Consider the following 25,816-nt stretch of genomic DNA (forward strand, 5'->3'; position numbering starts at 1 on the left):
GCCTCCTGAGTAGCTGGGACTACAGGAACCCACCACAATGCCAGGCTAGTTTTTCTATTTTTAGTAGAGATGGGGTCTTGCTCTTGCTCAGGCTGGTCTCAAGCAATCCACCTACCTCAGCCTCCCAGAATGCTAGGGTTACAGGTGTGAGCCACCATGCCTAGCCCACAAGGACAATTTTAATCCTGCATTTTCCTGGGGTAACATGCTGGCTATGTATGGATTGAAATATTGCATGAAGTCACAGGTGCTGACACAGGCACACAGACACCTCCAGCACCAATGCAATGTGCATTCACACATGCCAAGTGGTCTTTGCTTTACCAGCTAGTCCTATCTAGTAGAATTCACAGTTGATGTGGAATTTTAAAATGTTATATCTTTATTACACATTTTTATACGACTATTTTTAAAAATTCATTCAATATTGTAATTTGTGTGGTGATAAACAATAGTTTCATACATTCTATAGCAATTTAAAATACCACAAGTCTACTTTTCAATTGGCAGCACCTGACCTAAAGTTTAAATTCATTTAATGCATTCACTAGTCAGTTTCAGAGAAATTCCAGTTGTTACTTTCCAGACCATTCAGTGAGCATGGATTTATATTATTTTTAATTGGTTAGCAGAATTTTACTCACATCGCTTATAGCTAGAACAAGAATTCCCCACCTCTCTGAATGGTGTTCCACTTAGAATAATTATTGAATATCTAAAATGGATTTGGGTCTGCCTAAATTCAACATTACCAAACATGTTTCTAAGTATTCTCAGAAAATATGAATTTCATAAATATATACATAATATCTTACCACATGCTGCACCATCATCTCTTTAACCATTTCCCAATTGTTCATTTATGTCATTTGCAATTTTTGATATTAAAAACAGCATTGTGGCTCGGCGCCTGTGGCTCAAGCCGCTAAGGCGCCAGCCACATACACCTGAGCTGGTGGGTTCGAATCCAGCCCGGGCCACCAAACAACAATGACAGCTGCAACCAAAAAAATAGCTGGGCATTGTGGCAGGCGCCTGTAATCCCAGATACTTGGGAGGCAGAGGAAGGAGAATCGCTTGAGCCCAGGCGTTGAAGGTTGCTGTGAGCTGTGATGCTATAGCACTCTACCCAGGGTGACAGCTTGAGGCTCTGTCTCAAAAAAAAAAAAAAAAAAACAGCATTGTGATGAACATCTCCATCCATTAAGTAAACAGTATTTCTTTAGGATCATGTCAACGATGTCAACCATGTGGCTTACTGGGTCAGAGTACACAGGATTTTAAGGCTCTTACTACGCTTTACCAAAGGATTTCCAGGATAGCCTGAAGTCCTACCATGTCTTATGCCCACCAAGTGGACTTGGTAAAAAGGAAGCAAATTCAATCACAAATCTGTAGATTTTCACCCATCTAAAGCTTTCATGCCAAAGAAGCAAGGAGACATATTATTGGTGAGAAAGTCAAATTTTAAAGATCACTCAGCTTTACATCAGTAAAATAATCAACAGAAATGCTTCCTGCAAAGTCTACAGGGATTTTCGAAAATTAAAAAGTAAAAAGAGGAAAAGATCAAAATCAGTACCAAATGACCAAAATATTTTATTTGACTAAATTTTATCTCATGCACAAGGGTGACAGTCTCCTGGGTTTATTAGACTTCGGCAATAAGAAAAACAAGCAGCTTTGTACAGAGCAGAGAAAATGCCAGAGAGAAGGGTAGTACCGTCTTACACTAAAGGCACTAAAAAATTAATTACAAAAGCTAAAGAATTATAACATGATAATAAAGTTAGTATCATTTTACATATTGCAATCAGGGAGATAATTACTAAACTTTCAACAAAGAAAAATACAGAAAATAGTTAACCTAGACTCAGTTCTCTTCTACTTGAAATTAAATCCATTAAGGAAGAAACTTATAAAAGTACAATAAAATTTAAAATATCATATTCTGTCTGAGAATATAAGAGATAAATAGCATTACAATTTTCCCAGGTGACAGACCGTCCTGGGCACATTGGGCCCATGGTCTTCCTTACATTTGAGGGGCTCTCACAGAGCCTGTTCAGAGAGACAGCTCCTGCCACGAAGGGTTGCCTGGGAATTCAGACAGCTGCACACAGTGGAAAGCCTTGGGGGGTACACTATGCCGGGTGTAGGGAGGGGCAGGCTGGGAGCAGAGTCAGGCTGGACCAGGCAGCGTCAGCGACCAACAGCCGCCGGATGTGGGGGACGTGCGTTCAGCCGGGTCTCCAGGGACAGGCAGGCACCAGCAGACGGCCCTCGGGCTCCCAGTCCCGCCCCCCAGGCGCGCAGTAGCCCGAGCGCAGGTGGCAGGTGGCCCCGGCCGCCTCGTGCGCGGTCAGATGACGAGCGCTCATTCGCAGAAACTGAGGCCCGGAGGAGCCTCCTGGAACGGGGCGGCCGCACTCTGAAGGACCCTCCCTGTGCCCGGACACCTCGAGGTGCGGGTTGTCTTGAAGCCCTGATTTTTCTCTCCCTCTGCAGGGCGCTGGAGGGCTGGGCCATTTTAAGTTTATTTTGTAGCCACAGGGCCGGGCCCAGGTGGTGGCTGGTAAACCCGGTTCATGACCAGGGGAGAGAGCAGCCCGCAGACCCGCGCGTCCCTCTCCGCGGCTGCGCCAACCCCGCGGGCCGCGCCCCGAAAACGGCTTCCAGTCGTGTGCGGGGCTCAGGACTGCGGCTGCGGGCCCGGGAGGCAGAGACCTGTCCTTACACGCTCAAAGCCCGCGAGAAGGTGCGGGACCGACGAGCCCGCGTCCCCGCAGCGTCCCCGAGCCCAGGAGCAGGCGCAGCAACTTCCTTCCAGTGTCTGCGGCGCTTCCCGCCTGCGCGGAGGAGGAGCCGAGCGGCGCGGGGGGTGGAGCCACACGCCGCCCCCTCCTGGCAGGAGCGGCCAGTGGGGACTGCAGCAGCCTCAGGTGCCCACTAACCAGGTGGGGGCATTTGCGGCTGAATCCTCTGCTGTCTGTGCTACCCACCAGGTTCACATTCAGGGAAATGTGCGCCCCAGGAGGCATCAGGCCTTATAAGCATTTGCTGAATGGAAGAATGCAAAGTTTTAACAGGCTGTTGAGATCATCGGGTCTATGCTTCTCCTTTTTTACATAAGGTCCCATGGGCCAGGGAGGTGAAGTGTGCTGCCTGTGCCAGCCAGCTAACGGCAGAGCTGAGTCCTATTTTCATTATCAGGGTCTTAACTGGAAGGATGAGATTTTAAAATAATTTTTTTCTGCATTAGTAGTTTGCTTCTCAGCATATCGGAATCTGGCTCCTTTCCTTCAGAAACATTCTGAGGTTCTGGGAGTCCTCACACTTGATCTGGGCGCCTGCAAATGTCTTCATAGCTTGGCATCTGGGGCTGCTCACCTGCACCCTTAGACGTACTTCTCTTCTTTTTGAGAAATGATGGGACAGCATACAATCTAAATAAACCAGGCAAGACAAGATGCGTTTCACTGAACAATATTTTTATGTATGAGCTTACTGTATTGGTTTTCCAATACAGTGTGCACTGGGGTTGGGGAGACTTGGGTCTTCTTCCAGGCCCACGTCATTGAGGCAGAGTTTCTTCCTTGCAGCCACAGCCTTGAGGGCTGTGTTCCTGGCCAGCTGTCAACTGGAGTTTTCTAAGCTCCCAGGGTCCGCCCACATTCCTTGCCTCATGGCCTCTCCATCTTTGAAGGCAGCACCGGGGAACTTCCTCACTTCACTCACATCTGTGCTATAAGCCTTTGGCTTCCTCTTTTGTTACCAGCCAGAGAAAACTGCTTTGAAAGTGCCTATGCGATCAGGTCAGGTGCCCCTGGACAATCTCCAGGTCTTGAAGTCCTGTAAGATGACTTAGTCACAGAGGTGCTCTGTCTGCACACAGGCTCCTCCCACACACAGCAGGGAGGGCTCTGCCCGTGGTGGCCTCACCTGCGTGTGTCCTAAATTTGCCTCCACATTTACTTAGCACACACGCCAGCATTTTCTTCTGTCCCTCCCCTTCATTCGAGCAGATCACTTGCTTTCTACTTCAACATAAGTACATGCTAGGCACGTGGAGAGGCAGAGAACAAAAAGCCTAGGGGTCTTTCTAGCTTCTGATTTTCAAAATTCTGGGCCTCTTGGAGAGCTTGGGGGAGGAGCTGCCTGGAACAGGTAAAAAGAAAAAGTTGGGGCAGCGCCTGTGGCTCAGTGAGCAGGGCACTGGCCCCATATACCAAGGATGGTGGGTTCAAACCCAGCCCCGGCCAAATTGCAACAAAAATATAGCCAGATGTTGTGGCGAGCGCCTGGAGTCCAGCTACTCCAGAGGCTGAGGCAAGAGAATTGCCTAAGCCCAAGAGCTGGAGGTTGCTGTGAGCTGTGATGCTATAGCACTCTACCGAGGGTGACAAGATGAGACTCTGTCTCTAAAAAAAAAACAAGAAAAGAAAAGAAAAAGGGGGTTGTGGCAGTGCCTGTGGCTCAAAGGAGTAGGGCACCGGCCCCATATGCCGGAGGTGGCAGGTTCAAACCCAGCCCCGGCCAAAAAAAACTGCAAAAAAAAAAAAAAAAGAAAGAAAGAAAAAGGGGGTTGTGGATGAAGATAAGGAGCTCACAGAATCAGGAAGGGAGAGAGTTTTCTTGACCAGAGAGCATTCAGATAGTTGTGGGCAAGAGCAGGGGTCCTGGCCTTCTGCTGCCAGGTTGGAGACAGATCCCTGAAAAACTGAGCAAAGGGTATCGTAGGCAGCTGCAGAAGGCAATTCTGTCCCCCCAGGGAAAGGTAGTCGCAAGCCAGCATGTCTCCAGTGGCCAGGTGGATGGCGACGAGAGCCATCACAGTGGAATCATGTGGGGACCCACCCAGTATTTCCAAATTCTCTAGAATAGTGCTGACATCTGGGGAGAGGGCAGCCCCAAGGACTGAGGTTGGGTCTCCCACTAGCTCTGCAGAGTGGAAGTGTAGGGCCAGAAATTACACAGAGTTATAGAAAATAAAATTATGTTTATTACTGTAGCTCTGGGTATTTGGACCCAGAGTCATATTCCCTTATCCAAATAAAAAGGATGGGATGGCATTTCAGGAAAAACGTGCTAATCATGGTGTAGAGATGTGTATGTTTAGAAGGGGGAGTGTGTGCATAGGCCTGTATGTGTACGTTATCAGTATGGTTCTAGTAAAAGCCATACTAATAAACACATATATACATATATCAGTGCTTGGTAGGTATTTGCATCCCACCAAAATTCATGTGAAACTTAACCCCAAGACAATAGTGTTAGCAGGGGTCCTCAAACTTTTAAACAGGGGGCCAATTCACTGTCCTTCAGACCATTGGAGGGCTGGACTATAGTCTAAAAAAAACAAAACTATGAACAAATTCCTATGCACACTGCACATATCTTATTTTGAAATAAAAAAACAAAACGGGAACAAATGCAATCACACTGCCTCATGTGGCCCATAGGCCACAGTTTGAGGACCCCTGGATAGGGCCTTTGGGATGTGATTAAGGAGAGAGCTCTGTCTGCCTAAATGGGGTTAGTGCCCTTACAAAAGGGCAGAGGGAGTGAGTTCATCTCTTTTTGTGCTTCCACTATTTGAGAACACAGAAAATGCCATGAGGGACAAGCATCCACCAGATACCGAATTTTTCAGTGCCCTGATCATGGACTTCCCAGGCTCTGGAATGGTAAGGAACAAATATCCGTTGTTTATAGATTACCCAGTCTAAGGTATTTTGTTATAGCAGCACAAATGTACCGCACGCACGTGATATATCTATATGTATATATTCTCATCAGCACTTCATACTTTTTAATTCAAGTATTTAATTATCGCCATCTAACCAACAGCCCACCTTATAACTCCATCTGAAATTAAACAGAGCATCTGGTTCTTGAGTCTTGCAGGGCAGAGACACCCCTGAGGGTGGAGTCTAGGACCCAAAGCTAAAGTCCCACTAGGGGTCCCCACCTTTCCAGATGGAATGGGTATGATAGAACACAAGGGGCCCTAAGGTATGGCTAGAATGTGCTGCCTGGGGCCCCTGTCTTCATGCTGGTGTTGAGTGTTAGGTATTGGTACCTGTTATTCCTTCATCCACAGAAGTGAGCTGAGACCTGCTATGTGCAGGAGGAAGACCTGCCAGGTGTGTGGGAGTGAGGCAGCTGGGCAGAGTCCACCTCTGCTATCCCCTCAGCCTGGAAGCTCTACTGCTGAGTGACCCCCCCTTTCAAATTCCTCCATCCAACAAATCCTCCCTTTTCAAAACTTTTAGATTTTACTACATGGCATATATATATGTACATAAAGTTCACTCATTTTAAGTGTACTGCCACTGAATTTTTATAAATGCATGTACTCCTATAAGTACGCCCAGATTAAAATGTAGAACATTTTCACCCAAGGTCCTCTTTTGCCCTTTCCCAATCAGTTCCATCCGGAGGTAGTCACTGTTCTGACTTCTTTTTTTTTTAGAGACTGAGTCTCACTTTCTTACCCTCGGTAGAGTGCTGGAGCGTCACAGCTTAAAGCAACCTCCAGCTCTTGGACTTAGGCGATTCTCTTGCCTCAGCCTCCCGAGTAGCAGGGACTACAGGCACCTGCCACAATGCCTGGCTATTTTTTTGTTGCTGGGTTTGAACCTACTGCCCTCTGTATATGGGGCCGGCGCCCTACTCACTGAGCCACAGGCGCTGCCCACTGCTTTGACTTCTATTACCATCACATAGACTTTGCTGTTTTGGAACATCATATAAATAAAATCAGACGTTCATGCCTGTAATCCCAGCACTCTGAGAGGCTGAGGTGGAACGATCCCTTGAGTTCAGGAGTTCAAGAACAGCCTGAGCAAGAGCAAAAGCAAAAATAGAAAAAATAGCTGGGTTCTGTGGTGGGCGACTATAGTCCCAGCTACTTGGGAGGCTGAGGCAAGAGAATCGCTTGAGCACAAGAGTTTGAGGCGCTGTGAGCTGTGATGCCACAGCACTCTACCGAGGGTGACAAAGTGAGTCTCTGTGTCAAAAAAAAAAAAAAAAAATCAGACATTGCTATTCTTTTGTGCCTGTTTACTGTCACCTAAATAAGTTTCTGTGACATCGTCCAGGTGCGCGCCAGTCGTTTTAAAATTTTCAGCTGCTATGTAGCCTTCCACCATGTTAGTGTACCAAAATTTATGTTTTATCCATTGAGGGGCATTTGAGGTGTTTCAGGTTTTTTCTTTTGAATGTTAAGGTGTGAACTCCCTTGCACTTGGCATTTGTTGCCTATCTGCACTTGTTCTTCTTGTGCACCCCCTATCCCCCGGGAGTGGAATTGCAGCAGGTCCCAGTCCCACCACCACCTTGCTAGCATTCAGAGTGGACGGTCTTTTCCATTTTAGTCATTCTGTGGCCACTATTTCAAGAGTTCAGTGAAATGTGAGCACCTTCCCATGTGCTTGTAAAGTACCTTTTGAGGACTTTTCCTGTTTTTTATGGAAAACCTTCCCTTAAGGACAGCCACATGGAGAGGTTATGTTCTCTACAAACGGACAGTTTCCACCTAAGACAGGGAGATGTACAGATGTGTGATTTTGAGTCAGGCCGGGTTTGAGTCAGGCCGGATTTGGTCAGAAAGGCAGAACCTGGTGAGTGGCCTGGACTCTGGGAGTCATCACAGGCAACTATGGCTGGCGAGCAGTCATGGAAGGAACTGGTGCTGGGCCCAGCAGGCGGGTGGACAGCCCAGCCTGGGGCTGTCTTCTGCCCTTCAATTTGAATGATGCAGGTGACCTGCTCACACCCACCAGGACAGTGGAAGTCAGGTCATGGGGGTAGGTGGACATGTCAGGTAACGGCTGTGGCCAACACAACCCGCAGACCCTACAGGAAAGGGACCCTGGGAAATGTGGGCATGTGGGGCCAAGCTGACACAATGTAAAGCCACCAGAGGGATGTGGAAGGAACTGGGGGCAGCTAACATTTACTGAGTACACTCTGGGCAGGCAATGCACTGAGAATTGACTGACAATTTATATCCTAGGAGAGAGAGAAATGGACTGTGCGTCAGAAAGAAACGGCAGGTGAGGCCTGAGAGGCCCCTCACACCTGCTGCCAGCCCTGCCTGCAGTCCTGAGGGTCCCAAAGCTCAGGGAGAGATGCTCTGTGCAGTGAGGGTGGCTTGGGGGACAAACTGGGCACCGGAAGAGGCAGAGCAGTGAGAGACTGAGGAGAGGCAGGGAGTCTGAAGATGGCTGGTGTGCTTTCAGGCACTTTAGTATTTGTAAATGATTTGAAAATACACGTGCCACTGCTTGGGAATTGTTTCACCCATTTTGTTGCATAGATACAACGCAAAAAGGGGTCTGTCTGGACACGCCATCTTTGAGGTGATACTTTTCTTCATCTTGCTGTGTTTTTTGTTCTTTGAGCCCTAGGCTTTTGAGAGAGCAGGTAGTGTGGGTTGTTTGTTTGCTCAAAGAGAGTACGGCATCAAGACTGAAAGCAGAAGTTCCTGAAAAACATCTCCCACATACACCTTCCATCCTAATTCCGAAGGAGGAGGAGAGGGGTGTGTGGGTCTCAGGAGTCTCCTAAACTGGGGCCCTTGCTTCTCCAGACCAGGATTATTTCCAACGAAGCTTCTCTTTCTCATCTCCGCTTCTCCACTGCTTGTTTAAATTTAAGAGCACAAAGAGGAGGATGGATCATTTTGGAAAGCTTCAGTTTCATCTAAATGTTATTCATGAGATCCAAGTAACAGAATTCTGTTCTCTGATTCACATTCTTCTTGAGGTCATTTACGGCCCTCAGAATATATATTTTTTTTTAGTATTTTTGTCTCCTCAGGTGACTGACTCGTAAATTTCTAGTGTCAGGGTATAACTGCAATGGACTTACAGATAGAAAGAATTTTTCTTACTTTCTAATCCTTGAGACCAATTTCACTCGATTTCTACACAATTTTAGTGATGTTTATTTCAATATCATTTACTTGTCTATCCCAACACTAAGCTCCATTCATTGCTGAAAAGCTTCTGAGCCCCCAGCGAGCATCAGGGGCTGATATGTGTACTGGGGATACCAACTTTCCACTGCTGAGAACAAACCCAAGTCCCTCATTTCCCCGAGCTACAGTCTAGGCCCCTGGAACAAATTCTGTCCTGTGCTGACAATAAGGATGAAGCTGACATGTAATTGTGTTGCATTTTACAGACAGCAAACATATATTTAAATGATTCTGAATCTCCCATTGCTATGGTGGGGTGAGTGTATGTGTGGGAGGGAACAGCTGAAATGGGAAAAAAAATACAGAGAGGACAGAGCAGGAAACATGGGGATAGCTTCCTTTTGTAGCTGATTTTTAGAAATGAAAACAGAGATCTGCAGCTTATAGTTACAGATGAGAGAAACCACAAGGTAGTGAGATTAACTGAGACTCATCACCAATGGTGAAAGAGCAGTTATGATTTAAAAATTCAGCCATTAATTTACAGGGGTTAAATTATGCATGAAGGAATTATGCACCAGTGAAGAAATTGTTTTGTGGTCTTGTTTTTTTTTTTTTTTTTTTAGATAGAGTCTCAAGCTGTTGCCCTGGGTAGAGTGCCGTGGCGTCACAGCCACCTCCAACTCTTGGGCTTAAGCGATTCTCTTGCTGCAGCCTCTCAAGTAGCTGGGATTACAGGCGCCCTCCACAACACCTGGCTATTTTTTTGGTTGTAGTTGTCATCATTGTTGCTTGGCAGGCCTGGGCTGGATTCAAACCCTCCAGCTCTGGTATATGTGGCTGGTGCTCTACCCACTTGAGCTACAGGTGCTGAGCCTGTTTTGTGGTCCTAGAAAAACATTTTTCATTGTCTATAAGAGGTTTAGAAAGAAACAGTCATTTCTTTTTCTACCCGAAGAGGTCGAGAGCAGAGTTTCTCCAGCCTTACGGGGTGTGAGGAACTATTAGTATTGTATGCACTTGTGTACTTGTGGTACTTAATATATCAGCTAGTAAGTATATGTCAGGTTCACATAACCTGTATTGGGCACTTATCAGTTCGCTCCTTGTTTAAAAGAGCTAACGTTAGTAACCAAAGTTCCCCACTAGTCCACACCTGACTCTACCAGACTGGGCCCTGGGCCTTCCCACCAGTTCTGGGTGCCCACACAGTGCCTGCCATGGGGGGATGGATGCTCAGCGGTTGCGGGGTGGGAGCTGACAGGACCTAATGTGAGCGCTGCTGTCGGTAGGGGGCAGTGTGGTATGCTGGTTCAGCTCCCAAATTCGCGCAGCCAGTTGGGCATTTTAAACCCAATCTCTTGTGGTCTGGGGCCAAGTTACTAAGTCTTTTGAAGTCTCAACTTCCTCATGTGTAAAATGGAGGAGCCACAGCTCCTGGTTAGTGTGTGGATTGAACAAGACAATGCATGAAAGCGCTGAGCCCGGAGCGCTCACTACATATTATTACCACGGTGCATACGTCCTGTGCCAAAGCTACACAGCAGTTACCGCAATAATTACGCCAATATTTCACAAACTTAAAGGTTACTTATAAATTAATCACAGATTTTAAAAGCTTTATCTCTCTGGTATTATGGAACTAAGAGCTGGACAATTTATTTTGGGGGGTGGGGGAGATTGTTACTCCTTTCATCAGCTGACTCTCTGTTAAACCCAGCCTGAAAACCCAGCTTAGCGTAGCATTTTGGTTATGTCTGCAGGGGCTTTAATTTGGGCAGAGGGGGACTGTCTAATTTTGGTGACTGTAATAAAATTGGATTAAAATGCCCATATGCTCTGTCAGTAACCAACCCCCCCACACACACCAAATACGGTGCCAATGCTAGTACTTCTGGAATACAAAATGTTACACTGTCTGCACTCGAGCGGAGGTCAAGTCCAAAAGGGTCTTCAGAGGAGGAGAAATAGGTCCCTCAAGGAGAAAAGGTCATATAGAGCAAAGAGGAAGACTCTATCTGACCTGGTCGGGAGCCATTTCCTGTAAAGAGGGCAGCCTCCTAAGGGGGAGACCAAGTGGGCTCCGCAGCACTAACCGGTCCTACTAAGTGCCCTGCGGCCCTACTGCGTGTCTCTGAGCTAGCGCTCCACCCGCTGGGCAGACGCAGCCGGCGAGGTAAGTGAAGAATTGAATTCACAGGCCCTTCTCACTAGAGTGCCCCGGCCTGAGGGCGGCGAACCCCTGCAGGGTCTCTCCGCAGAGCCTCAAGTTCCCCGTGCGACCGGCGGTGGGTGCGCGCCCCTGAACTCGAGCCGGGGTCCCGCGGCCCCGGCCCCCGCACGCCTCCCCCGGCCCTGCGCCTCCGGGCTCGCAGTCTGCAGAGGCCGATGAGGCCTGTGCGAGCCGGGGACCCCGCTGTCGCCGCCACGGCGGCCCCCGCCCCCACGGCCTGGCCGCGCGCCGGGTCCCCGCCGCGGAGCGGGGAGGAGGGGCAGGAGGGACCAGAGGAGTCGGAGACAGACGCGGCCCCGGCGCTCGGCTCCCGCTGCAGACACTCGGCGGCGGCGCGCAAGGCGGGACGTCGCCCCCCGCCCCCCCGCGACCGGAGGCGGGACAGCCCCCTGGGCGGCCGCAGCACCGTATCCCCGCGGCCCCCGCCCGAGGCTGCCCACCGAGCCCAGCCGGACAAGCAGACGAGTGCGGCTGGCCCTGCCCGCTCCGCGAGCCGCCGCGGCCGGCCGGGGATCCCCCGCGAGCCGGGGAGGAGCCGCCGCCGCCTCCAGACAGGCTGCGAGTGCCTGGGAAAGTGAAACGGAGGCGGGGAGCGCGGGGTAGGCCCGGGGTCAGGTCCCCGGCTCTTACAGAGACCCGCGCGCCGCGCTCCCCGCCCGTCCGCCCGCTGGCCGCGCACCCCGCGCACCCCCGGCCTCCGCGTCCCGCTCCGCGCGCCCCTCCCCCGCCCGGCAGGCCCGGGGCCCCCGAGCCGCACTGCGGGCAGCGTCCCCGCCTCGCTCCGCAGGTGAGTGCAGACCCGAGTGGGCGCTGTGGTCGCCGCTCCTGGCCCAAGTTCATCGCTGCGCCGTGGAGGGAGGAGGGTAGCCGAGGGGGCGGGGGACGTGGGGACAGGACGCGCCGGGAACCGGACGTCTGCGAGCCTGCGCCGTCGGCGGGGCCAGAGGGAGCCGCCCGGCGCTGTACGCCCTCCCGGCCTGGCGCGTTCCCCGGAGGCGCGAGTTCGAGGTGAGTGGGGCTGGGTGGCGGGGCAGGCTGACCGGTGGGCTCGGCGGCGGGGGCGCGGATGTGCTCTGCCAGGGTAGCCTTGCCGGCTCTCACCCGGGTTTCTATTTCCCGGTGCCTTGGGGCGCAGGGTGACCCGCGGTGGCAGGACTTAATCCTGCACCACTTGGGCCAGGATGAGCTCGACGGTGGCTGCCCCGTCTCTGCTCCCTGAGGCCACTCTGTGAACCCCTGCAGGCGGGGTCGGGAGGTCACCGGAAAGCGGAGGACTGCAGGACCTCGATGGGGAGTTTGCGGGAATGCGGGAGGCGACCCCGCACCGCGCGCCCGGCGCCCGGCAGCACAGCGTCCCGCACCCCGCAGCTCCGCACTCCGTTGTCGCCGGTCCCCCGGGCCCTCGGGCCCGCCTCACCGGGCGTCTCCCCGGGTCCCCCCGCGCGCGTTGACGTCGGTCGCGGGACTGCCCGGAGCTCATGGCACCGGCTGGGAAGTCGATTGTCTTGGGCGGCTGCAGTTGCACTTAGGCTGAGTCTCAGCGCTCGGAGGTAGCGGGCGTGGGTTGAATTTCTCTTAGACCCTCGCGGTGGAATAAACGGGAAGCGACGAGCACCCAGCCAGCCAGGGCCGGCACTTGCCTTTGTTGAGGGGTCTGCCCTGCACAGCCTTGAGGGGGCTTCTCAGGACCCCGGTCCTGCCAGGTGGGACTGGGGAGCTGGCCAGAGACGGTGGGCTCCGGTGGGGTTAATCCGTTATGGTGGTGGAGAGGGCATTTGCTTGCTTTTAAACTTTCTTTTTCTCAAATTGGAAAAGGAGGAGGCTTTCGCATGCGGTAGAGATTTTCAGGGCGACCAGGTCGTCTGGTGGGCGGGCGGCCCCGGGAGAAGGCGCTGCGGGGAGCGCCCGGGACAGCTGGAGACTTTGAAGCCAGCTCCTCCCCGGGGTGGGGGATGATGGCTGAATGTCACCGGCTACATAAACGTGTGTGATTTTTTTCCCCCAAGGAATCTTTTAATTCGCTAGAATTGGATAATTTTGATTTGCTTTTCTTTTCCTCTGTGTGTCTATTCGCGTCTCTTTTTTTCTTTTGTAATTATTTGGCATCGTCCCATCCCTGGATCTCGCACTTTCTAAATGTTAATTACCATCAGGGTAAATATTGATTGTGACTTACTATATGCTAGGTGCTGTGAGGAGTAAGGCCAGGTCAGCTGCCGGGAATGTTGGTCGTAGCAGCTGGTATGAGAGCCTGAGCTGGACTGAGAGGTGGGCAGAGATGGGGAACAATGTTGGCCTTAAAGGTAGGGTCCTTTGGCTGGCGTCCTGCGGTGCCTTCTTGCAGGGGACAAGCTGAGAAACTTCTCTTTAATAAATAAGTCCCTTTCTGCTAGTTTTGTGGAGAACAGTGTTTTCCTGCCTGTGGGTCTCCTGCAGCTTGTGGACTGAATACTGAATTATAGAGAGTGGTCTGCAGGTCTGGGTAGAGAAACCGCCACTGCATCAACTTGTGCTTGCGTTTTGTATATGAGTATTTAGTCTTTTTCTGGTATTTATTTTATTTGTTATTTTTACATTTTGAGACAGAGTCTCACTTTGTCACCCTGGCCAGGGTGTGGTGGCATCACAGCTCACAGCAACCTCAAACTCTTGGGCCTGAGAGTTCCTCTTGCCTCAGCCTTCCAAGTAGTTGGGAGTACAGGTGCCTGCCATGACACCTAGCTAGTTTTTCTGTTTTTAGTAGAGACTGGGTCTCACTCTTGCTTAGGTTGGTCTCAAACTCCTGAGCTCATGTGATCTGCCCTCCTCAGCCTCCCGGAGTGCTAGGATTACAGGTGTGAGCCACTGTGCCCAGCTCTTTTCTAGTATTTAGATTGAGGTTTACTGTCATCTATAAATCTGCTTTTGTAGTGTGCACAGTTCTCTTGAAATACAGTCTTTGTGTTCAAAGATATTAGTATCAAATTTGAGTCATTACATAGACAAATGGGGAGGTCTTAATATTAGCTATGTACATTTATTAAATTATAATATTTGGTTTCCTGTCAACCCTTGACATACCATTTGAAAAGCCGTGCTTTTTAAAACATAGAGGTAAATTCCTCATGATCTTTGAAAGCTTGATTCATTTTAAGAGCTTCGCTTTGCTGTTGACAGTGAACATGCTGTGAGGAATCCTGGCAAGACCATGGCTGCCATGCCAGTCAGGGATGTGCTGTAATGGAACTGTCCCTACTTGCTACCCTTGGATTAAAAGGCCTCTCTAATTTCTTAACATTCTGCTGTTGTCCTTGGAAGAGCTTGAGGTGTCAGCCATCATTCCGTCATTCCTTATAGGTTTGTGTTGGGGAAACCTCCAAATACACATGTTGGGGAAGACTCTCAACATCTTGGGACTGGGTCTGCCTGACCATGGTCCTGTCGTGGGGCCCAGGCCAGCTCCTTATTAAGGGATTTTGTGCCAATTTTGTTGGCACGTCATTTGAGATTCTACAGTCCTTCCCCCTCACCCCCACCCCTGCCAGAGTGTATACATACATAGACAAATATTTATTTCCCAACTGCTGACAGTGTTCTAAGAATAGGTTTCTTGCCTGGCGCGCTGAGAGCAGAGCTGGTCTGCAGAGGTGTTTACAGTTTGGGACTGTGCTGTTGTCTTGGCTGACTTAGCAGCCTTGCAGGTCCGGATGCTGTCTGTGTCATCTTGGAGACTGCAGAGGTAATATCCCGGCTGACAGGGAATTAGAGGGTGGTACTTTTGCTCCCGGGGTAGTTTCTGGTCAGCAGTGAAGCAGAGACCCCAGAGCTCCGTCCCTTTCCTGGGCTCAGCTTAAAGTCACCTTGTGGTGATGTGTGGGAGGTGACTACTTTGTGTCCTCACATAAAATCAAAGCCACCTCAGGACTCCTGGCAGCAATCCTTGCACTGGTAGACAGGTCAGATTGTGAGTCCTTGCGGGGTAGACGGGTCAGATTGTGAGTCCTTGAGGGGTAGATGGGTCAGATCAGGAGTCCTTGCACTGGTAGACGGGTCAGATCAGGGGTCCTTGCACTGGTAGACGGGTCAGATTGTGAGTCCTTGCACTGGTAGACAGGTCAGATCAGAGTCATTGGCAGTAGACAGGTCAGATCAGAGTCATTGGCGGTAGATGGGTCAGATCAGAGTCCTTGGCGGTAGACGGGTCAGGTCAGGAGTCCTTGGTTGTAGACGGGTCAGATCGGGAGTCCTTGGCAATAGATGGGTCAGATCGGGAGTCCTTGGCAGTAGATGGGTCAGATCGGGAGTCCTTGGCAGTAGAGCGGTGAGATCAGGAGTCATTGGGGGGTAGACGGGTCAGATCAGGAGTCATTGGGGGGTAGACGGGTCAGATCAGGAGTCATTGGGGGGTAGACGGGTCAGATCAGAGTCCTTGGCGGTAGATGGGTTAGATCAGGAGTTCTTGCACTGGTACACGGGTCAGATCAGGAGTCATTGTGGGGTAGATGGGTCAGATCTGAGTCCTTGGCGGCAGACAGGTCAGTTCGTGAGTCCTGGGCGGCACCTGCGGCTCAGTGAGTAGGGCGCAGGCCCCATATACGGAGGGTGGCGGGTTCAAACCCAGCCCCGGCCAAACTGCATCAAAAAAATAGCCGGGCATTGTGGCAGGCGCCTGTAGTCCCAGCTGCTCGGGCAGCTGAGGCAAGAGAATCATGTAAGCCCAGGAGTTGGAGGTTGCTGTGAGCTGTGTGACGTCATGGCACTCTACCCAAAGGTGGTACAGTGAGACTCTGTCTCTAAACAACAACAACAAAAAAAATCGGGAGTCCTTGGCAGTAGATGGATCAGATGGGGAGTCCTTGTCGGGTAGACAGGTCAGATCAAGAGTCCTTGAGGGGTAGACGGGTCAGATCAGGAGTCCTTGGTGGTAGATGGGTCAGATCAGGAGTCCTTGGTGGTAGACGGGTCAGATAAGGAGTCCTTGGTGGTAGATGGGTCAGATAAGGAGTCCTTGCAGTGGATGGGTCAGATCAGGAGTCCTTGAGGGGTAGACAGGTCAGATTGGGAGTCCTTGGCAGTAGACAGGTCAGATCAGGAGTCCTTGAGGGGTAGACGGGTCAGATATCGGGAGTCCTTGGCGGTAGACAGGTCAGATCAAGAGTCCTTGGTGGTAGACAGGTCAGGTCAGGAGTCCTTGGCGGTAGACAGGTCAGATCTTTCTGGCAGCCCTTGCTGTGTTTCTTTGCGTCTTTCTTCTGAATCTAGGCTAATGGAGTCTCTGTGATGTGTCTGCCCTTTGGGTGAGACTTACTAATGAAGAGCAGCTCAGGACGTGATTCCTGTGGAAGAAGAGCGTACCATTTTCACCTGGACAAATGTTTAGAAAGAGTTAACATAATTCACGTAGACCCATGGATGTTCAATGTGAGTAGTGGCAAGATTGCCATGGAGTCCTAAATTGCTCTTTGCTTTCTTTGTTTTCTCCTCTCCTCCCTCCCACCTTTCCCTCCCTTCCCTCCCTCAGTTCCTTTTTTAGGTCTCAGAAAAAAAAAAAATCTCCTGGAAGCCGTTATTTTCTGATGTCAGAGTGGCTGTCTGCCTACAAGACTGTGTTAGTCTAGAATTACATCTTGACCTATATTATGGGTGTGCATGGAAGGTGAATCTTAAGTTTCAAAATAGGAATGGAAAAAAAAAAGAAAAAAAAGGAAAAAAGAAAAAACAAAATAGGAATGCAAAGGCTCTGCCTAGGGCTTGAAAATTTAGGCCACAAGACTGCTACTTTTCAGGGAGTTGTATGTGTGTGTCTGCTTGCTTCATTGTCAGGCAACTGAGAAACACAAGCAAACACCTGGCTGTTGATTGCTGTCAAAATACTGGGTTCAAATTTCTAGTTAATATCTTTCATCCAGGGCGTGAAAATGATGTCTGTGTTATTCCTTGTCCATGTGATTTACGTATAGATTGCTTTTTTCCTTTGAATTCTCACTAAAGATGGCACTTTGGCCTTTTGAGCTGTTTTTGTGAGGACTTTTCTTTCCACCAAGCTTGTTTTCCAGATAGGTCTTGGAAATTACAAAGACCATAGCTATAATTTCTCCCTTGATTGGCAGCTGAGAGACTTCCCGGACAAAAATAAAGCTGTACTGTGCTAAATGGTTGACTTTTCTAGAATAAAAACTCTAAAGGGTATGCAAGAAGTCCTCTGGTTAATATATTGGCATTCCCAGAACCCACTAAAACACCGGCAGCCTGCCAGACTCCACTTAATGGGGATGCAGAATGTCTGGCTCAAATCCCCGTGGGCAGAAGGGGGCGGGGCTGGACAGCCACACCCTTTATTAATTTTTAATGACTGTACTTTTGTTTTGCAGATTTTGCTCCCTTACCCTCCTCACAACTGACCCTCCCAACATCACCCCACATCCATTTATTTATTCATTTACTTGGCATTGAAAACATGTTGAGACTTTCAAGGTTACTTCCTGCTGAGAAGGGATCATTTCTGTTTGCTTGGGTTCCTGGTTCTTTTCTTGTTGGTTTTGCTTTTATTTCTTACCTTTTTTTTTTTTTCTGGAAGAGGAAGAGAGAAGAGGAACAGAAAAGATAACTTTTTTTTAGGATGCTTTATTGTCTGCTGGAAAAAAGAGAAGCATTTATGCAACTAAGTTTGTCAGACAGTTTATATGACAGTGCAAGTTGGTGCGTGCCAAGCTCCAGACAGATTGTTAATGTTACATGACAGGGATAAATAAATTACCGCTGTCTGCAACACACTTGCACTACAGATGCACCCTGCAGCCTGTGGCTGGCGGTGCTGCCCGTGGGTGCTGCCCGTGGACCTGGAGTGCACGAAGCCAGAGGGCTTCTGCAGGCGCCCAGAAAGCCGGACCTGGGTTCGGAAACGAGAAGGGCGTGTCTTGCTGTTATTTTTGGCTGTACTGCAGGGCCACTCTGTCCTCTGTTTTGCCAGGCTGCTCTGACTCCTCCCATGCCCCCCACCCTCCTTGAGTCCACACCCACATTCCTTCCTAGCTGCAGGCAATATGGCACCCTGCTTCTTCCCAAGGGACCCAAACTTCTGTTGAGCTGTTGAGAGCCTGAGGAGTGTCTGGGCCGAGCTTCAGGCTGCTACAGCTGTGCTCTTTCCGCAGGTGCAGATGCTGAGAACGCGGTGTCTGCCATAGATGCGTGTGTGCTGTCCGGGAGGGGGCTGGGCGGCACTCCCAGGGCATAGTGTACTTTCATTGAGGGCAATTTGGAGACAGCTGGCAGAGTGACAGGTGTAATGAACTTAATGGTCTTGCTCTGGTTGTCAGTGGACGTGCGGCTCATGTTACAGAGCCACCTCATACGTGGGGCCCTGACAAGTGATTTACTCTTCCCTTTGCAGACAGGACTCAGGGCATGGATGACTTGAGTGGCATTAAGGTCAGGAATTGGGGGAGGCCGTGAGCAAAGGGTGTGCCATCTGCACTGCTCCCAAATGGACCTAGACTTCAAAGAGAAGAGGATCCTTCCTGTCCCCCACGGCTAGCCACTCTGCCACGTCAGGTGTGGCGAAGACCGTCTGTGTAGGCCCTGCCTCATCACGGCAGGCCTTCTGCCCTGCCTCCTGGCTTCCTGTGTGCCACTAGGCCATGATTCTGCAGAAATGGGCTAGGCCACGGTTCTGGGAGGCACAGACAGGCATTGTTCCCAGCGTCTGTGGCCTGGGGGCCAGCGATCTGTGCACAGAGCCCAGTGGGAACTTCCATAGCAAAGTCTCGCTGCTTCTGAAGGCAGTGACAGGAGCACTTGTACAGCAGGGGGATCTAGGCTGCTTTCTGAAGGGCTCCCTGACCTCTGGTCCAGCTGGCCCTGTTCCATACCCCCTTGGTCAGATAATGCTACGAGCAGTTCCAGACAGTCTCATAGCACACGGATGTGTGGGCGCTGCCCTTAGTGCTGCACATACACTGTCTCCACGGATGGGGTCCTCACAGCGGCCGTGACCAGGTGCTCGTGCTTCCCCATCTCACAGACACCCCTGGTGTCTCACAGCCAGTCTTCAGTGAGGGCTGGAGTCATGGCCAGCTGGGCAGTCTGGCCTTGCTGTTGGGCCTTTGACTCTGGAGCCTCAAGTCAGAAATTCTCCCCAGCTGTGCAGTCCCAACGGGACTGTATCCAGCCAGCAAGCCCAGAGTGCCTTCCTTCCTGCTTCCCTTCCCTATTCTGGATCCAAATCTTGGCTCTCTGCCTGTCTTGCCTGTGGCTAGAGCCTCAGTGTTGAGAATTGGACCCTCGGCAGCCTCATCTCTATCCATGGTGTTCTTGAGTCCCTTGAAAGGAAGGCAAAACGGCAATCGTCAGGAGAATTGCTCTTGCTGGACACGCCTTCTGCATGCTCCAATGTTACTGTATATGGTGCTGGAACATTTGCACAGGTGCTCAGGTGCCCAAAACACATGCGGATGGGCTTTGACTGGGTGGTGCTGTGGGGCTGGCTCCCGCCACGCAACTCTGAGCCTGTGAACTTGTTTGGCAGAGATGGGGCAAGGTCCTCCGGCTAGCAGGACCATAGGATGTTGGCTGGGTAGGCAGGTGGTTTGGTTGAAGGTTTGTTTTTCTGTTACTTTGGCTGTTGAGATAACTGTTAAAACACTTGGCTTTCATCCTATTGGTGTTTAAGTGAAATAAGTTAAAAAATTTCACTTCTATAGTAGAGGTCTTGGGATTTAAAATTCTTTTTCGTCCAGGGAGCGATGTAAAAAGAATAAACAAATATTGTATATGTATAGTCACAACTAGCTATGTGTGGTGAATTTAGTTCAGGAAAAGCATGGTGTTTGTTTTCTGATACAGTTGGATGTTATTAATAAACTAAGGGGAGAGTTTGCAATTTACTGGAACTCCTAGTTGCCCTGTAAAATGAAGCCTCATCCTTTGCCGTGATATCATCCATATACTGGATTTTAAAAATCAGGGCACATTTCTATGCCTAAGGGAGTGGCTGCTTCTGTCATCTGCATGGAGGCGGCTGTCCCCACTGCACCCACCCTTGAAGCAGCGTCCGGTGAGTTGTGTCCTGTTTCCTGTGGGGTTTTGCCCTGTGGGGTTTCTTGGGTCTCCTGCGCCAAGCTGCCCCTCCTGGGCCCCTATCCTGCTGGGCCCCTCAGAGGTCAGGTGACCTTGGGCAGGTCACTGCCTCTCTGTGCTTCAGTTTGCCCTTCTCCAAAATGACTATTTGCCCACCTCTTAGGTTTTTGAGAGGAGTAAATAAGATGCTGTGTATGCACACCAGTTGGGACCGGGCCAGCTAGCATAGGGAGAGCTCAATAGAAGGCAGGTCTTAGGTCGAACGTGTGTCTGTGAAGCACCTTCCCCTGCTGGTGCGGTCAGAAACCCAGGTCCTGCCCCTCGGACACTTAGAGACTGAGCAGAAGATGGAATATGCCTATGGGAAATGATTAGCAAGTAAAGACTGTTTTATGAGCTGTATATAATGAAGTCTCAGATTAAGCAGCTGCTGAAGAAAGGCTCGATGTGAGGCCACTCTGTCCCCAAGCCAGCGGAAGACAGAGGTGCAAAAAGTGCCACATGGGACTAATGACCAAACTGAGCAGACAGGGAGACCTCCATCTATTTTGGTCAATCAAAGGAAACTTCAGGGTGGACGCTGAATGCTGTGGTCTGAATATTTGTGTGCCCCCCAAATTCATGAGCTGAAACTCAATCTCTCACATAACAATTGTGCCCCGATTTTAAGAGATGGGGCCCTGAGGAGGTCATTAGGCTGAGAGGGCTCCTCCGTTGTGAACAGGAGCAGAGCCCTGGGAAAGCAGCGTCAAGGGAGCCCGTTCACCCCTCCTGCCACATGAGGATGACACGACATCATCTGTGCAGAAGGGGCCTCGCCAGACACGGAGTCTGCTGCAGCCTTGATCTCGGACTTCTCAGCCTCCAGAACTGTGAGCAATACATTTCTTCTGTTCATAAATTATCCTGGCTGAGGGATTTTGTTACAGCAGCATGAACAGACTGAGACACTGACTTTGGGCCAAGACTTAATGCACCATGGGCAGAGTCCTAACTTGCAGGCTGCTATATGTGTGTGTGTGAGAGATGAGGAGGAACGCAGCTGGTGCTGGGAGTGGGAGGTCTCCCTAGGGGTGTGGGTAGGGGGAGGCGAGAGGGATCCAGATGGGTTTTGTAAAGGAAATGGCAGTTGACACATGGCTTGGATAAAAGGTGGGTAGGATTTTGAGAAGCGGTGCTGGAGTGGGAGTTAAGCACGGGGGAAGTGGACATGCGTCTGGTGAGCATCAGCCATGGCCCAAGCTAGTCACTGGGGTCATCACCATTCTTGTTGCGTTGTGGCCATGGGCTGAGGCTGTCGGAGTCTGGTTCTGGTGTGGAATGGCTCTTTGCTGAAAACTGAATCAGCTAGCCAGGAATGGTGAAGAAAAACAAGCCTGTTGGAATACCCATCTTTGATCTATTTTCTTATCTAATTGTCTGCATGAGGACTCTATCTTGTCCATGGTTTTTTAATGCTTGATATTAGTTCCCATTTCACAAAATGCTTAAATTTCATCCTCTGTGCAGTTTACGCCAGGAAGTGGGAGTGGAATGATAACGCCTTCTGTTTACAAAACATGTAACCATTGAAAGCTTTTCATAGACAGCATCTCATTCATGTTCGTTGGCTTTAAGAAACAAATAATTAATGAAATGTATATAGAAGTGTAATTAATGGATTTGTTCGTTCTCTAAGGTTAGCCGGATGTGAAACTCAGGTTGGAGCTTATTTAACCTTAACGCATGGACCCTGATTGGAGAGTGACGCCCTACTGTTGTCCCTGACTTACAGCGGGGCTGCTGGTTCCTGGTGTTGTGGCTTGATGGCTGGTTGGGCAGTCAGGCCACGTCATTCCAGGGTGTTGGGGCAAAGCATTTAATTTGGAGGTGCAAATACTTAAGTCAAGGAAACCACAGGGGTGACCTGCGAAGCCCTCTTTTGGTTGGCATGCTGCTGTGAAGCATGTGGCTCAGGTGGGCCTGCGTAGTCTGAGCTCAGCTGCTCCGTGCTAGAGGAGTGTCTGCCGGGGGCTCTGCTGGGACTTAGACGAATGTAGGGCTTGGCCTGCTGCAGCCTGACCCCACTCTTGTCTGTGCCAGGGTTGCCCTGACCTCTGGCTGTGCCTGGGCTCCTTATGCTTGGCGTGGTTTGGGCGTCTGTCACGGTGCAGTTTGTTCTGCTGTGGGTGCAAGTTGGTTTCAGTTCTGTGTCTCCCTTTTTAGCAGAATAGCTTTCGTTCCCTTCTGGTACCTCTGTCCGGCTCTGCTGCTGTCCGGCTCACAGCCCATGGTCCAGTGTGGCCTGGGCTCTGTGCCCTGTCGCCGGTGTGGGGTTTGCTGTTGTGGATGATGCCGATAGACTCTATTCTGGTCATTGAGTCTTCTGACCTCTTCCTCGCGTTCCAAGTGGAAGTCATGGGCACTGCCCCTCAAACTTGCTTTTCAGTTTTCTGCTGTCTGCCCACCCCTGGAGGAGTTGCCTCTGATCGGCGCCGTGCGGCCTGGGATGGGCAGTGGCTGCTTCTGGTGAGCCCAGTGCTGTACCCTACACTGATGGTGATGCTGACAAGCAGCGTGGTGGCTTCCCTGGGGTGGCCCTCCTGGTTTCCAAAGAGAACAGTAGTGAGCGTACTCATGCCAGTGCTCTGGCTAGTCTTCCGTCGTTTAGGTGGCAAATGAAGCACTTTCTGGCCTCTGGTAATTAGTTTGTGTGATCAATAAGTAATTAGAGGGTCTGATAATTACTCACAGCAAGTTAGGTGTAGAGCTTGTGATGAAATGACCCGGCCTCTGCTGGTGGTGGCTGTGCTGAGGGAAAGTGCTGGTGCCGTCAGTGTGCTCCTGCGGTCACCAGCTGCTGAGGGAGCTGCCTTGTTGTTTTCCATGCCATTCATGTGTGTTCTCTCCTGCTGGATGGTGTGGGGTGGCTGTGATCTAGCAGGTCCATTTGCTTGTTTGTGGTTGAGAGGGTGTGGCAAGGCTCAGAGCCTGTAGCTCAGTGGCGAGGGCGCCAGCCACATACACTGGATCCGGAGGGTTCGAATCCAGACCGGGCCTGCCAAACAACAGTGACAACTACAACCAAAAAATAGCTGGACGTTGTGGCGATGCCTATAGTCCCAGCTACTTGGGAGGCTGAGGCAAGAGCATCGCCTAAGCCCAGAAGTTGGAGGTTGCTGTGAGCTGTGATGCTACAGCACTCTATGAGATTGACATAGTGAGACTCTGTCTCAAAAACAAACAAACAAACAAACAAACAAACAAAGAGAGGGAATGGCAGGGCATCAGGGGACCCTTCCGGTGTGCTCTGGGGGCAGTCAGAGGGGGGCGCCTCGCAGAGCCTGGGAGGGACGTGGAGCTGCTGTTGGGAAGACAGCGCCTTCTGATTCAAAGTGTCTTCCCATCTGTGTCCTGTTTGGTCTAGTGTGAGATGTCCTTCTCCAGGTAAAGATGCTTTTTGGGTACTTGGCGACTCACTGACCCGTCTCAGTGACCAGCCCTGTCGTCTGCTCAGTGATCCCTCCCCTCCCTCTGCACTGTCCAGTCTCAATGACCAGCCCTGTCATCTGCTCAGTGATCCCTCCCATCCCCTCCCTCTCCACTGTCCAGTCTCAGTGACCAGCACTGTCGTCTGCTCAGTGATCCCTCCCCTCCCTCTCCACTGTCCTGTCTCAGTGCCCAGCACTGTCGTCTGCTCAGTGATCCCTCCCCTCCCTCTCCACTGTCCAGTCTCAGTGCCCAGCACTGTCGTCTGCTCAGTGATCCCTCCCCTCCCTCTCCACTGTCCTGTCTCAGTGACCAGCACTGTCGTCTGCTCAGCGATCCCTCCCCTCCCTCTCCACTGTCCTGTCTCAGTGACCAGCCCTGTCATCTGCTCAGTGATCCCTCCCCTCCCTCTGCACTGTCCAGTCTCAATGACCAGCCCTGTCATCTGCTCAGTGATCCCTCCCATCCCCTCCCTCTCCACTGTCCAGTCTCAGTGACCAGCCCTGTCATCTGCTCAGTGATCCCTCCCATCCCCTCCCTCTCCACTGTCCAGTCTCAGTGACCAGCATTGTCATCTGCTCAGTGATCCCTCCCCTCCCTCTCCACTGTCCTGTCTCAATGACCAGCCCTGTCATCTGCTCAGTGATCCCTCCCCTCCCTCTCCACTGTCCTGTCTCAATGACCAGCCCTGTCATCTGCTCAGTGATCCCTCCCATCCCCTCCCTCTCCACTGTCCAGTCTCAGTGACCAGCACTGTCGTCTGCTCAGTGATCCCTCCCCTCCCTCTCCACTGTCCTGTCTCAGTGCCCAGCACTGTCGTCTGCTCAGTGATCCCTCCCCTCCCTCTCCACTGTCCAGTCTCAGTGCCCAGCACTGTCGTCTGCTCAGTGATCCCTCCCCTCCCTCTCCACTGTCCTGTCTCAGTGACCAGCACTGTCGTCTGCTCAGCGATCCCTCCCCTCCCTCTCCACTGTCCTGTCTCAGTGACCAGCCCTGTCATCTGCTCAGTGATCCCTCCCCTCCCTCTGCACTGTCCAGTCTCAATGACCAGCCCTGTCATCTGCTCAGTGATCCCTCCCATCCCCTCCCTCTCCACTGTCCAGTCTCAGTGACCAGCCCTGTCATCTGCTCAGTGATCCCTCCCATCCCCTCCCTCTCCACTGTCCAGTCTCAGTGACCAGCATTGTCATCTGCTCAGTGATCCCTCCCCTCCCTCTCCACTGTCCTGTCTCAATGACCAGCCCTGTCATCTGCTCAGTGATCCCTCCCCTCCCTCTCCACTGTCCTGTCTCAATGACCAGCCCTGTCATCTGCTCAGTGATCCCTCCCATCCCTCCCTCTCCACTGTCCTGTCTCAGTGACCAGCATTGTCGTCTGCTCAGTGATCCCTCCCCTCCCTCTCCACTGTCCTGTCTCAATGACCAGCCCTGTCATCTGCTCAGTGATCCCTCCCCTCCCTCTCCACTGTCCTGTCTCAATGACCAGCCCTGTCATCTGCTCAGTGATCCCTCCCATCCCTCCCTCTCCACTGTCCAGTCTCAGTGACCAGCATTGTCGTCTGCTCAGTGATCCCTCCCCTCCCTCTGCACTGTCCAGTCTCAATGACCAGCCCTGTCATCTGCTCAGTGATCCCTCCCATCCCCTCCCTCTCCACTGTCCTGTCTCAGTGACCAGCACTGTCGTCTGCTCAGTGATCCCTCCCCTCCCTCTCCACTGTCCAGTCTCAGTGACCAGCACTGTCGTCTGCTCAGTGATCCCTCCCCTCCCTCTGCACTGTCCAGTCTCAATGACCAGCCCTGTCATCTGCTCAGTGATCCCTCCCATCCCCTCCCTCTCCACTGTCCAGTCTCAGTGACCAGCATTGTCGTCTGCTCAGTGATCCCTCCCCTCCCCTCCCTCTCCACTGTCCTGTCTCAATGACCAGCCCTGTCATCTGCTCAGTGATCCCTCCCCTCCCTCTGCACTGTCCAGTCTCAGTGACCAGCACTGTCGTCTGCTCCGTGATCCCTCCTCTCCCTCTCCACTGTCCTGTCTCAGTGACCAGCACTGTCGTCTGCTCAGTGATCCCTCCCCTCCCTCTGCACTGTCCAGTCTCAGTGACCAGCACTGTCGTCTGCTCCGTGATCCCTCCTCTC

General features: G+C 51.3%; 1 protein-coding gene across 6 annotated transcripts in view; it reads left to right on the plus strand.

Annotated features, from left to right (window-relative positions):
* The first annotated feature begins 11,769 nt into the window (after window positions 1–11,769).
* The window catches only part of LDLRAD4 (low density lipoprotein receptor class A domain containing 4), a 374,896-nt gene continuing 360,849 nt past the window's right edge, over window positions 11,770–25,816 (plus strand). For 2 of the 6 annotated variants that reach the window (XM_053571181.1, XM_053571182.1), the window contains exon 1: window positions 11,807–11,946. The gene's annotated coding sequence lies outside the window, so the exon portion shown is untranslated. Of the gene's footprint in view, window positions 11,947–12,039; window positions 12,168–21,065; window positions 21,086–25,816 lie in introns of those variants that run through there. The other 4 variants (XM_053571189.1, XM_053571187.1, XM_053571188.1 and 1 more) reach the window with 4 other exon arrangements.

This window comes from Nycticebus coucang, chromosome 19 (genome assembly GCF_027406575.1).
Source record: "Nycticebus coucang isolate mNycCou1 chromosome 19, mNycCou1.pri, whole genome shotgun sequence".
Taxonomy (NCBI): Eukaryota; Metazoa; Chordata; class Mammalia; order Primates; family Lorisidae; genus Nycticebus; species Nycticebus coucang.